Source organism: Condylura cristata, unplaced genomic scaffold (genome assembly GCF_000260355.1).
Source record: "Condylura cristata isolate star-nosed mole 26May11 unplaced genomic scaffold, ConCri1.0 scaffold00010, whole genome shotgun sequence".
NCBI classification, from domain to species: Eukaryota; Metazoa; Chordata; class Mammalia; order Eulipotyphla; family Talpidae; genus Condylura; species Condylura cristata.
In genome coordinates, this window is record NW_004567111.1 from 5,039,444 (window position 1) to 5,050,460 (window position 11,017).

Genomic DNA, 11,017 nt, shown 5'->3' on the forward strand with positions numbered 1-11,017 from the left:
GGCGGCTCGGGTGCCGCCGGCCCTGCCCGGCGTGGCCCCTCCGGAAGGGGAGGGAATCTCGTGCCTCCCGCGACGGGGCTCGGGAGGCGAGAGGAGTGCGCCCTCGGCCCCGAGACTTCCCGCACACGCGCGCGCCCACGCGCGCGCCCACTACCCACCCCACACAGCTTCACATGCCCACGACACGAGTAACGGACGCCAGTGTGTTTACACGCCCCCGCTCGTCACTCCCGGGACGTCGGTGGCCCGGACACGCCGTCCATAAACCCCTTCCTCACAATTCACCCTGTGCACACCTCCACGCGCCATCCGCACGCATACACGCGCGCCCGAGTGTGCGGGACTGGTTGGTTTTTCTAGAGAAGGTTCTGGTCGGAGGACAGGGCGGAATCCCATGGTCTTTGGGGCCTACCCCCGCCGTTGGAGCTTGGGAGAGGTCCCGTCTCTGGGGGACCCCTCGCTCGCTCCCCCAAGCCCTGCGTTTGGGGGCGCTACGGTCCGGGGCGAGGCGGGCCGGGCCGCAGCGTGGGGCGAGGGGGAGGCTGTGCAGGTCGCTGCCCCCTTTGGAGGGAAGGACGCCGTGGACAGAAGCGCTGACGAGTGCCAGCGCGGGCGGGATTTATAGGGACAGGCGATATTACCCCTCGGAGGACACTCAAGTGATGGAGTTTACGTTCAGTAATTGCCTGGCTGATTTATCGGCGCGGTGGCGGTGAGCAGGCAGCCCCTGGCGTGGGCCCCCAGCGCCTGGCCAGCAACAGGGGCCCGGGGCTTTGGGAGCTGTGCGGGGCGCCCCGGGCCTTGTCCTGCCGGCCGTTGCCCTGCGTGGGAGAGCTGTAGGTGGATCAGCCCGCCTTCGCGAGTCTTCCCACGGGAAACTTTTCTCTTGGTGAAACACTTGCTGGCCCGCGGAGCCATCTGCTTGCCGCGTGCCCAGCACTGCCAGATGGAACCCGGGGCTGGGGCGCGCCGGACGCGGGCGGTGGGGGCCGCCCCAACCAAAGGGAAACCCCCTAAAAGCGGGGCCTGCGGCCTCAGGTCCTTCTCCCCTGCCCAGACCCCCGAGGGGAGGGGGTCAACCCTTCAAGGCCGCCCCAGGCCCGCTCTCCTTCCCTCCGTCCGCCTGGACTTCAAGCCCGCAGCCGGGGGGTGGGGGTGGGGGTGGACGGGGTCTCCGGCGCCGAAGGGACCCGGGGCCGTATTGTTCTCAGCTCGCGCGTCGCGCGCGCGGTCGGTGTCGGCGGCGCCGGGGTCCGGGCTCGGGATCCCCCCGGAGCCAGGCCAGTGCCTCCTGGTTTCACTCGGGCCGCGCCCGGAGTTTCTGGCGGTCTCTGCGCCCTACGCCTCAGAGCTTTGTGTCCCGAAAGGGGCCGACACGAACTTCCCTCCCTACGCCGCTTTTCTCCCTTTTAGGGGGGCTACCGGGATCCCGGAACAGATCGATCAAAGGGAGTAATCCCGGGCCACTCCCAAAGGCCCACTTCCTGACCCACGTGCCCCAATCCGGTTTATAACTGTTCTCGGCCCGGCCGGCCCGGGGCTCCTCTGGGAGCGGGGCCTAGTAGCCCCGCGTTAGCGTCCCTCACTCTGAAACGCTGAACATAGCCAAACTCACGCGCCCCTGATGTTAGAGCCTGAAGTGTAAACAGTGGGGTCTCACCCTTGCCAGTTAGGTAAGGGTGAGGTTGTCCTTCGCCCCCTTAAGGCCCCTCAAACAAAATGGGCAGCTCTATGTCCTTTACATTTCTCCCTTCCACATTCTTTCTCCACCTTCGCTGTATCCCCAGTTCCCTACCTTTCCACTTGGTAGCTCCTTTTTACTGGGGCGCCTTGCTCTGATCATGCGCAGTGTCAGGGCCAGCAGCGTTCCAGCCTGGAGTTTTCACAATGCGGGCTGTGCAGGAGCGTGCGGATGCCAGAAACGGCCGCCACGTCGCCAGGAGGAACAGAACCACTGCAGCCACCATGTTGAAGAAAGGCTGATTTTAGTTCTTTTTATCGTTTTGGGGAGATGCTGTATTAAATGGGTGTCATCTCCAGTCGAAAGCACAGTACAGGCAGCAGTAAGAATACCGCGTTTTGACTAAAAAACGAACTGTTACAGCTCCCGATCAGAGCATTTTTAAAGTTGTGATTATCACTGTGCTGTGTCAAGCTTCCCCCACTCTTGATCGATCCACCGGGAGGTCTATTTAAGTAACGTCTAATTTCATTGCCCAACACTATTTCCAGGCAGAGCCAGTGATAATCGGGCGCCTGAGCTCTGCGGTTTCAGCATGAAACAGGTGAACATGGGCGAGAGTTTTAAAAATTATTTAAAAGGAAGCTGACGTAGGGGTATGAAGGGAATAAGAAAAGTTCACCACAACAATTTCTGTACACTGAGATGACTTGATACAGGTCTTTTTTTTTTTCCCCTCAAGAAAAATTCACAGCCAAGGAAAAGGCCTTTAACTTATGCTTCGCTCCAGTAGCTGCTGAAACGGGGAGAGGTTGTACTTTATAAAATAATTTAAACAGGAAGGGAAATGTTGCATAATAATATGGATGAGAGGATTTGCTTCATTATGGACTCAGATTCATCAAGCTCATAGATCTAGGCTGCTTGGGGAAATTCACAAGGTGGCCTAGTGTCTCCGGTTTCTAACTCATGTTTTGCTCTTTAATGTGCTGTGTGGCTGGGTTTCTGGTTGTCTTGGGAAGCTTCTCTACTTCTTGAACTGGGGAGAGGGGCAGGAGTTGTGTGCCAGGCGTTGAGCTGGAGTGTTGAACTCTGCTGAAACCACCCCTCCCACCCCCGCCCAAAAAACTGCTAAATAGCCCCATCTTATTTTGGACTGCTCAGCAAGGTAGAAAGCTGTTAGATCACCTCCTTTCTGGCATCAGGGAAATGCCAGATTCTGCCTGAGGCTTGTGCTCTTTATGAATATTTAAGGTTGGGTTCCTTGGTCCTTGAGGCTCTTAATTGCCCTGCAAGTTGTGAGAAGCTGCAGGGTTGGAGGCCTGCAGCCTCTGCCCAGCTAGCCTTGTAAAACATCTAGCAAGGGGCGGGTGTCAAGGTAGCCCTCTCTAAAGAGGACAGGACTTTATCTCCTATTTTCACATTTCAAATTGTAGGGAACAAAATGTCGTTAATAACATTGCTGCACAGTGTTTTTAACCGCGCGTGTGTTTATTTTGCTTTTCTTTTTCTGATGTTCCTCCCCCCAAACATGTGACTTTGGAAGCGTCATTTTATCTACATTTGTCTTGACAGATGAGTCCAGATTTTGGGCATGCTCACCGTGACCCCGGGACAGGAGGGGCTGGCGTCTAGCCTCTCCCAGGCCCACACCCAGGAGACCCTCCAGACCAGTGGGCCCCAGGCCTTTCCTGACTCTGGACTGTAGGAATTAGACTGGGAGTTCATCTTCAAGAAAATGGGAAAATGCATTCTCGTTTCTGCTCCAGATCTCTCTCTCAAGCGAGGGGTCCCCGAAAAGCCACTGCTAACATCACCTCTGTTTTGTTGCAGGGGAAAAGCCTTTCAAGTGTGAATTTGATGGCTGTGACAGGAAGTTTGCCAACAGCAGCGATCGAAAGAAACATTCCCACGTCCACACCAGCGACAAGCCCTACTACTGCAAGATCCGAGGCTGTGACAAGTCCTACACGCACCCCAGCTCCCTGAGGAAGCACATGAAGATTCACTGCAAGTCCCCGCCACCGTCTCCAGGAGCCCTGGGCTACTCAGCAGTGGGGACTCCAGTCAGTGCCCCCCTGTCGCCTGGTCTGGACCCAAACCGGAGTCGCTCCGGTACTCTGTCCCCTCAGGTGACCAACCTCAGTGAATGGTACGTCTGCCAGGCCGGCGGCACCCCCAGCCACCTGCACGCGCCCTCCAGCAATGGGACCACGTCTGAGTCAGAAGAGGAGGAGATGTACGGCGGCTCGGAAGTGGCACGGACGATACATTAGAATGTACCAGAAATAATGATAAGTGGGAGTCCTTGGACCATATCCTGACCTGAGACAATGCCGAGCCTGAGACAAACCCATGACTCAGACTTGCCACCGGGTCTAATTAGCCCTATTTATTCAGTGTGAAACCCTATGGTGTTTGTACATTTAATTAATTTAATTAAGATATTTGGGCCTTTTTTTTTTTTTTTTTTGGTCTTAGAAAACAACAACAAAGCAAAAACCACCACCAAGCTGGACTTGTCCGTTGCAGGGGGCTGGACTGGGAACAGAGTATACCAAGGAAAATGGAGAGTAGTGAGTGGACACACACTGCCGAGGCAGTATCTCTGTGTACAGGTCTTTTGAGGCGGGGAGAGAGCATTACGTGCAAACTCGAGACAGCAGCCAGGCCCTCTGTATTTCCTGAGTGCCTCTCGAACGCCTTTGACACACGATGGGCCTCTCTGGAGCTCCTGCCGCCTCCTCGGGCCCAGTTCTGCAAAGGCCTTGTGATTGTAAACCACACACTTGCTGCATTTGCCAACAGACTTTGGACTGTACCTGTGTCCAAAAATATTTGTACGAGCCTTTTAAGTTCTAATACCTAGAAGTTTTAATTTCTACTCTTTTATTACTGATCTCACCGTAACACTATTTTTATACAGGATTCTTTCTTCAGTACCCTGCTTACGTGATTTAAAAAAAAAAAAAAAAAAAGATGCAGCGACCTTAATACCTCTCCATACACTGTGCTACTGTGATTGTCTAAGCGAAGTGGAGAGAAGAAAAAAGCTGCTGCGATCCACAACTGTGAAACTGGTATTTTATATAATGGAAGTTCACATGCTTGCTTTTTTTTTTTTTTTTTTACCTGAAATCTCAGACGCTGCCTCTTTACTGTGTCTAAACTCGTGTAATAAAGAGATTACGTTTTAGATCCTAAGTTCTTTGGGATGCCAAAATGAACAGGCAAGTCTAAGGAGGTGTGATGTTGGCATCGTGCCTGTTTTTTGGGCAAGCTGATTTGCAAACAGGCCAGCCCCTCTTACACTGTTGGATGGACCTTTCCAGAAGTCTTTATTTTTCAATGCCTGAAACTGCATCTTCGTGCGTTTTCTTCCACCTGAGCACCAAGCACACAGCGCTTGACCATTTGAAAACAACAGTGTGTGAAGTGTATGATTTACAGTAACAGGGGAGGGAGTTGCTCTACATATGAAAATTTTTAAAAGGTTTAGAGTTACTACCAAACACTGATGAATGTGTGACCTTTGCCAGAGCTGTCAAGCTAGGATAAAAAAGGTCAAGGACCTAGGACAATAACTCTTAGTTTATTTGCGGTTGGTACATCTCCTGGGCAAAGTGTAGTCCATCATAAACATCATGCATCTATATTAAAGAGCACTAATTTATCCTCAGAGACCCCCAGACACTCCCCTCCCCAGGGTTTGTAGAAATTTGTTTTGTGTGCTGTGAGTGGTTGATGTAGTCTTGTCATTGTTAATAACTTGTATGTGAACACTATTATTTGTACAGTTGAATTAATTTATTTTCAGATGTCATCTGTCTTTTTTTTTTTTTTCCCTCTGGAAGAGTTCAAAGACACCAAAGAATTATATATACCTTTTGGTGAAAGATTGTTGTTTATGATCCATGATTTATTTAAGAAGAAAAAAAAAGGAAAGAAAATGGGGAAATCTATTTTTACGCTTACTTGAACGAACAACGTAATGTGAAAATCAGGGCTCTTCCTGCATGTCTTTTTTGCATTGTGTTGACGAGATTATACATAGTTTATAGATATACTATAGTACAGTGCATGGTGCTGTCACTTTGAAAGCCTTTCAATGTTGTCTTCAGATTGTTAACAGTGAATATGAAACAGACCCTCCTTTATAAAGAAAAAGACCGTAAAACTTGAATATAAAATAATTCTACACTTTTTAAAGTTTATTTGATTTTCCTATGATTCACTTTCAAAGCTCTTACAAATAGACGAGAAGGTATGAATGTGGGGGGGATAATTTATGTATCGTAAACGTGTTCAAACAAGATATTCCTGATTTATAATAAGTTGTTTTATTTATACAACTTTTTCGCCAGTAGTTTGCACTATTCTTTATTATGCTACAGGTTTATTTATTATGAAACAAAGGAATATGTATTTTATGTATTTTGCCATGCATAGGTTAACTTTTCGCCACAGATTTATGGGATCCTGATACACCGAAAATAAAACTTCAAATGTGTACCTCCAATAGAGACCAAGCAAGAATGATTATGAAGTAAATTGAATAAAGGTATTCTTCCTATGGGTTGCTTATGTTTTACATAATGGCCTGTTTCTGCTGTTCTCTTACGAAAGGAACAGGTGGTAACCGCTGAGAGCAGCAAGTGCTCGATCCTAGCCTCTCCGCAAGCTGTATAAGAAAATTTAGCTTGAGTTAGTTTGCAATCTAATCTAGAAAATAAACATGATGAATTTTTGTCTGGTTGTACCTAACACTGGCATAAATCTTAGGAATGACCAAACATACTCTCAAAATTAATATCCTAATCACTGAAAAGCAAATTCCAGCAATTCTTTGGCACCTCGAGGAAAAGAAGGACAGTGAGACTTCTAGACAGGAAGGTGAAAGAAACTGGCTGAGCTGAGCTAGGTACTGAGTCATAATAAACATCTGGAAGTTGAATGGTGGATCCCAACTTTCTCTCAGGTGTGGGGAGCTTGGGGGCGGGGGTCGCAATACAATTTTAACCGTGGTTCCATTGGGAGTTGATTAGCTATAAGTTATTTAGCACTGAGGGGTGGGGAAGGGCAGGGGTCAAGGAGAAATTAGGCTTCTGTCCTGGGCAACAAAATTTCCAAGTGGAAGGTAATTGGCTGTCCACATGGAGGAGGCTGGCCTGTAAGTTTGCTGATAGCAAAACCGTAAAAGGCAAATAGTTTAAAACAATCTGTTGTGATGGTGCCAAGAAGTTCTCCAAAAGATTAGAGTGGTTTTTTTGAAGTCAGGGTGGTTAAATGCAGGAAAGGTGAAACAGGTTGCCAAGATGTTGTGTTCAGAGTGATGACAATAACCAGCACGGGAGGAGCTGAGCGCTCATAAGCGAGGGCCCCAGTCAATGGCCAACTTACAGCTCTCTAATGAAGTTTCCTGTGAAAAGAAGGGTGACACAAAGCCACCAGACATGAATCATTCATGGGAAATATAAAAGATAAAAGATAACTGACAATGAGCAGAACTTTGTATAGAGTGTATAAAACAAGTTTCCCTTCTTATTTTCTGCTTTAAAACGCACTGGCCCCCACTCCCAGCTCTTCTCTGTCCAGCCTATAGCATTAAAATTGACCACTGTTCCTCCTGCACCACTTCAAAGTAATTTCGTCCAGAACGGAAGGTTTGGCGCCTGGACGATCTTCATGGTGTGTTAAGATTTCTATGGCAATTGGCAAGCAAGACGTTCCCATCTGAGTATGTTTCAAAGAAAGCCACTTATTGACACGAAGTTGGCTATCATCAAAGACTTCATCTTTCTTCGGCAAAAGTGGTCCTCGTGGTCTCGGAGAACGCTGTTTAAATCATCCACCTTTGTTTTCCTGGCCAGGACGGTCTTCAAACGCATCAAGGTTATTTGGCGCCTATGTATATTTTTCCCCACTCGGGATGTCCTTTGGTAAAACCAATGTTCCTCAGATGTACAGTCCTTAGAAAGAGCCGGAGGGTGGGAATTACATTCTCGTAAGGAGCTGGAGATGGCCACACAGGAGGGCTAGTGCTAGGAGCCCGGCGCTGGGGACAGGAAGAGAGGCCCAAATCCTCAAAAGTCAGGGCCAGCTCTGTGCCTGCGGGCGTTATATTTGCATTTCAGTCCTGATGTTTACAGCTTGTGTGTCAGAGAAGCTGGCTTGATACCTGATAGATGTAATGGTCTTTTCATCTGTCTGTCCTCTACCAAGCACCTGTGAATCTATCGAAACCTAGTTGTCTGTCTGTCTGTCTACCTATCCCCTTTCTCCAACTCTCACCTATTTTTCTCTATAAAACCGAGATGTTGCACAAAAGTCTACTTTACACCTGCTTGGTGAGGAACAACTGTGTGGGAAGGGTGGGATCTAGTCTAGCCAGATTACCTGAACTTAGTGGGAAGGAGCCAGAAGGAGCCCAGACCCTGTGACTACTCTCAGCACCCACCCCCATCGCACTCCCACTTGTCCTAACACTCATCTACCAAAATGGACACTCCGCCAGGGACCCCACTCCCTTCCTGGGGTTGGGGGGGGTGGTAAAGGGGACCCCAGTCCAACCCCCAGGGCGTGCCAGCATACAGCAATCACAGAATCACACATGTCCACACACGCGCGAGCACGCACATCCACACCACGTGGTGGCTAATCAGATGGAGAGAAGTTCAAAGGTACGTCTCTGCCATTCAAACTAGTGCCACTGTGGAACATCCCCATCCAGGGCCAGGACCGCTGTGGCAGGAGGCTGGGCCAGGGGGTCCCTGGCATGGGGCTGGGCAGCGAGTGGAGGCACAGTGCAAGGACCGTTACTTGAGCTAAGGCAGTTTAGTGAATTTCCACCTCAGAAAGAGACCTGCACTAGGCAGGATTCCACAGGGATAGTCCCGTCCGCAGGACACAAGCATGCGCTCCTCCACTCTAGGTTAAGATTTCCCCCTAGAACCTCCTAGCTGGAGAGAAAGCATGAGAAGGGGAGAGAAAGCCCAGTGGGGGTGGGGGTGGGAGGTGCTGGCAGGGGGGAGGTAGCTGGAGCCTGAGCCCCATCCAGTTCCTCTTCCTTCTCTCCCCACCTAAGTACTTTTATTTGCAGAGCGATTGTTCTTTGTTTATTTAATACAAGTACTGTGTGAATGGTGAAAAATAAACACGATGAAAAATAACCAAACAGATGATTCCTCGGAGTGAAAAAGCCCGGACTTAATAAAAGTGCGAAGCAGTCACCGCTCAATGAGAAACCCTTTGAAGTGGAACTTATTATAGGAGGAATACTTTGGGGTTGCCTTAACGACGCAGCTGAATCGAAAGCGCTCGCCTTTGTCAGCGATTTGTTCTCCTTTGCTGGGGTGCCCGGAGAAATTACTTACATGGACTGCCTTCACATGCAGCCTGCAAATCAGTAACTTCGCAGCTCAGACTTGCAGACGCCACTCCGCTACCGACAAAAAGAAGTCAGGGGGAAACGCACCGAGCCTCTGGGGATGGGGGCGCACGGGCGTGTGGGGGACCGCAGATAAGAAGTTGTATCACAGCTGGCCCCCCCACACCCGGACTCCCCATCCTCACCTTCCTCGGGCGGGAGCCCGGAGCCTGGGGCGGCGAGCTGGGCCACCCAGGCCTCCCTGGGATGCAACGCCCCCCCCCTCCGGGGCTCTCCAGCGAGGGGCGCTCTCTGGCGCGGGAGACTTTCTCAGCTGTCCCGGCCATATTTAATAAGGGTCGTTTATCACCCAGGCGCCTTGAAGGGTCGCCTCCAGCCCTGTGCCCATTGGAAAGGCGGAGGTGACATTTAAACTCCGTTTTCAAGGATCGCGGGGGGATTTCAATGAAAAGGCAACTCGTTTGTCTTATGAGCCTGGAAACAAGCCCCTTCTCGCTCCTTTTGACCACATGGCATAACTCAAAAACAATAGTTCAAAAGTGAAATGGCATCGTGGTGTTCACTCGGAGACAGGCCCCCATCTAGCAGCAGAGAAAAGGGGTAGTCCGCAAGACAATGTGCTTTTTGTGTCCGAGCCTGTCACAAGGATTGTGTTGTTTGCTTTGGAGGCTGCGCCTGTTAGACTTCGCTGAAAGTGCTTGTGTTAAACAAGAGTTATAAGTCATCCAAAACAACAAACATTTTGATTTTCTTTGCCTAAAGGGCTTTCCCTGGCTATGGGCACCGTGAAAAAATAATGTCCTCGCTGAGAAAGGAACACCAGTAGTAGCATTAGAAGCAGGGGCATTAAATATTGAATGACACGGGAAAAGAGCTTGTTGAGGGGCACTCAGCCTTAAAGTCTTTCTTCAACTTTGTCTTCTTCGGTGGCTGCTGGACTATTTAAGATGGTATTAATTAAGGCGGCTTCGGGTGCAGCCGAGCCCGCAGCCCCTCAGCCGCGCTCTCGGTCAATGGGACTGCGTCCCCGCACTCCCTCACGAGCTGGCCAGGCGAGTGCAAATGTCACTTCTCATTTGGAGGCTGCAGAGAAGGGCCCATCCCACACGGAGGGCAGCAGGATGCAGGCAACAGCGGCGTTAAGGGAAGACGACAGGCTGGGAGAGGGGGAAGGGAAGGGGAGGGGAGGGGAGGCGGGAGCAAAATGGGAACAGCTGCCTCGGGGAGGGCCGGTCGCCTGGCCACATGTTGGAGAGGGCTGGCCACTTGGAGATTAGCTAGGTCGGGACACCCTCTGTCTTTCGTTTCCTGGGCTCTTGCGTGGGGAAGGTGAAACCCAAGTCTGGGAATGCGTGATTTTCCACACGGACCACTTTCCACAAGGAAAGGACAGAACCTTGGAGCACAGGCCTCCTTCTGACCCGCCCCCCCATGCCTCGGGGTCCTCTTCACAGATTACCAGTAAAGCCCCAAAGAGCTCAGGCAAGGGCCTCTGATCCAATTTTACAGATGGTGAAACTGAGACCTCAAGCCTATTCAGAAAACCTGTTTGTCAACAGACCCCAGGGGTCTGAAGTAAGACCCTCATTGACTGGGACTCAGGCAGGGGTGAGGCTCTGTTTAGGGTGGCCAGCCACACTGACAGATCACCTCCTCCTCCATTCCAAGCATTTGATTAGAAATCAAATGGAGGTTGGTTTCAACAGCTGGAGATTCCTAACTTAAAAAAAATAAAAGAGGAATGAAGCTCACTGCCAGCTAACTGTGGCATAAAAGAAACACACGTTTGAAGAAACTGTTAACTATCAATTCTTGATGAAAAGAGACAAGACTTGGCTGGGTAGAGAGGGGTGCAGGGAACCCTGGCAGATTGATTTCTGCAGCCAGGAACCCCATAGGGCCTCTGTCTCCTGGAGTGGAGTTCCAGATGGACACAGGCCTTTTCTTTT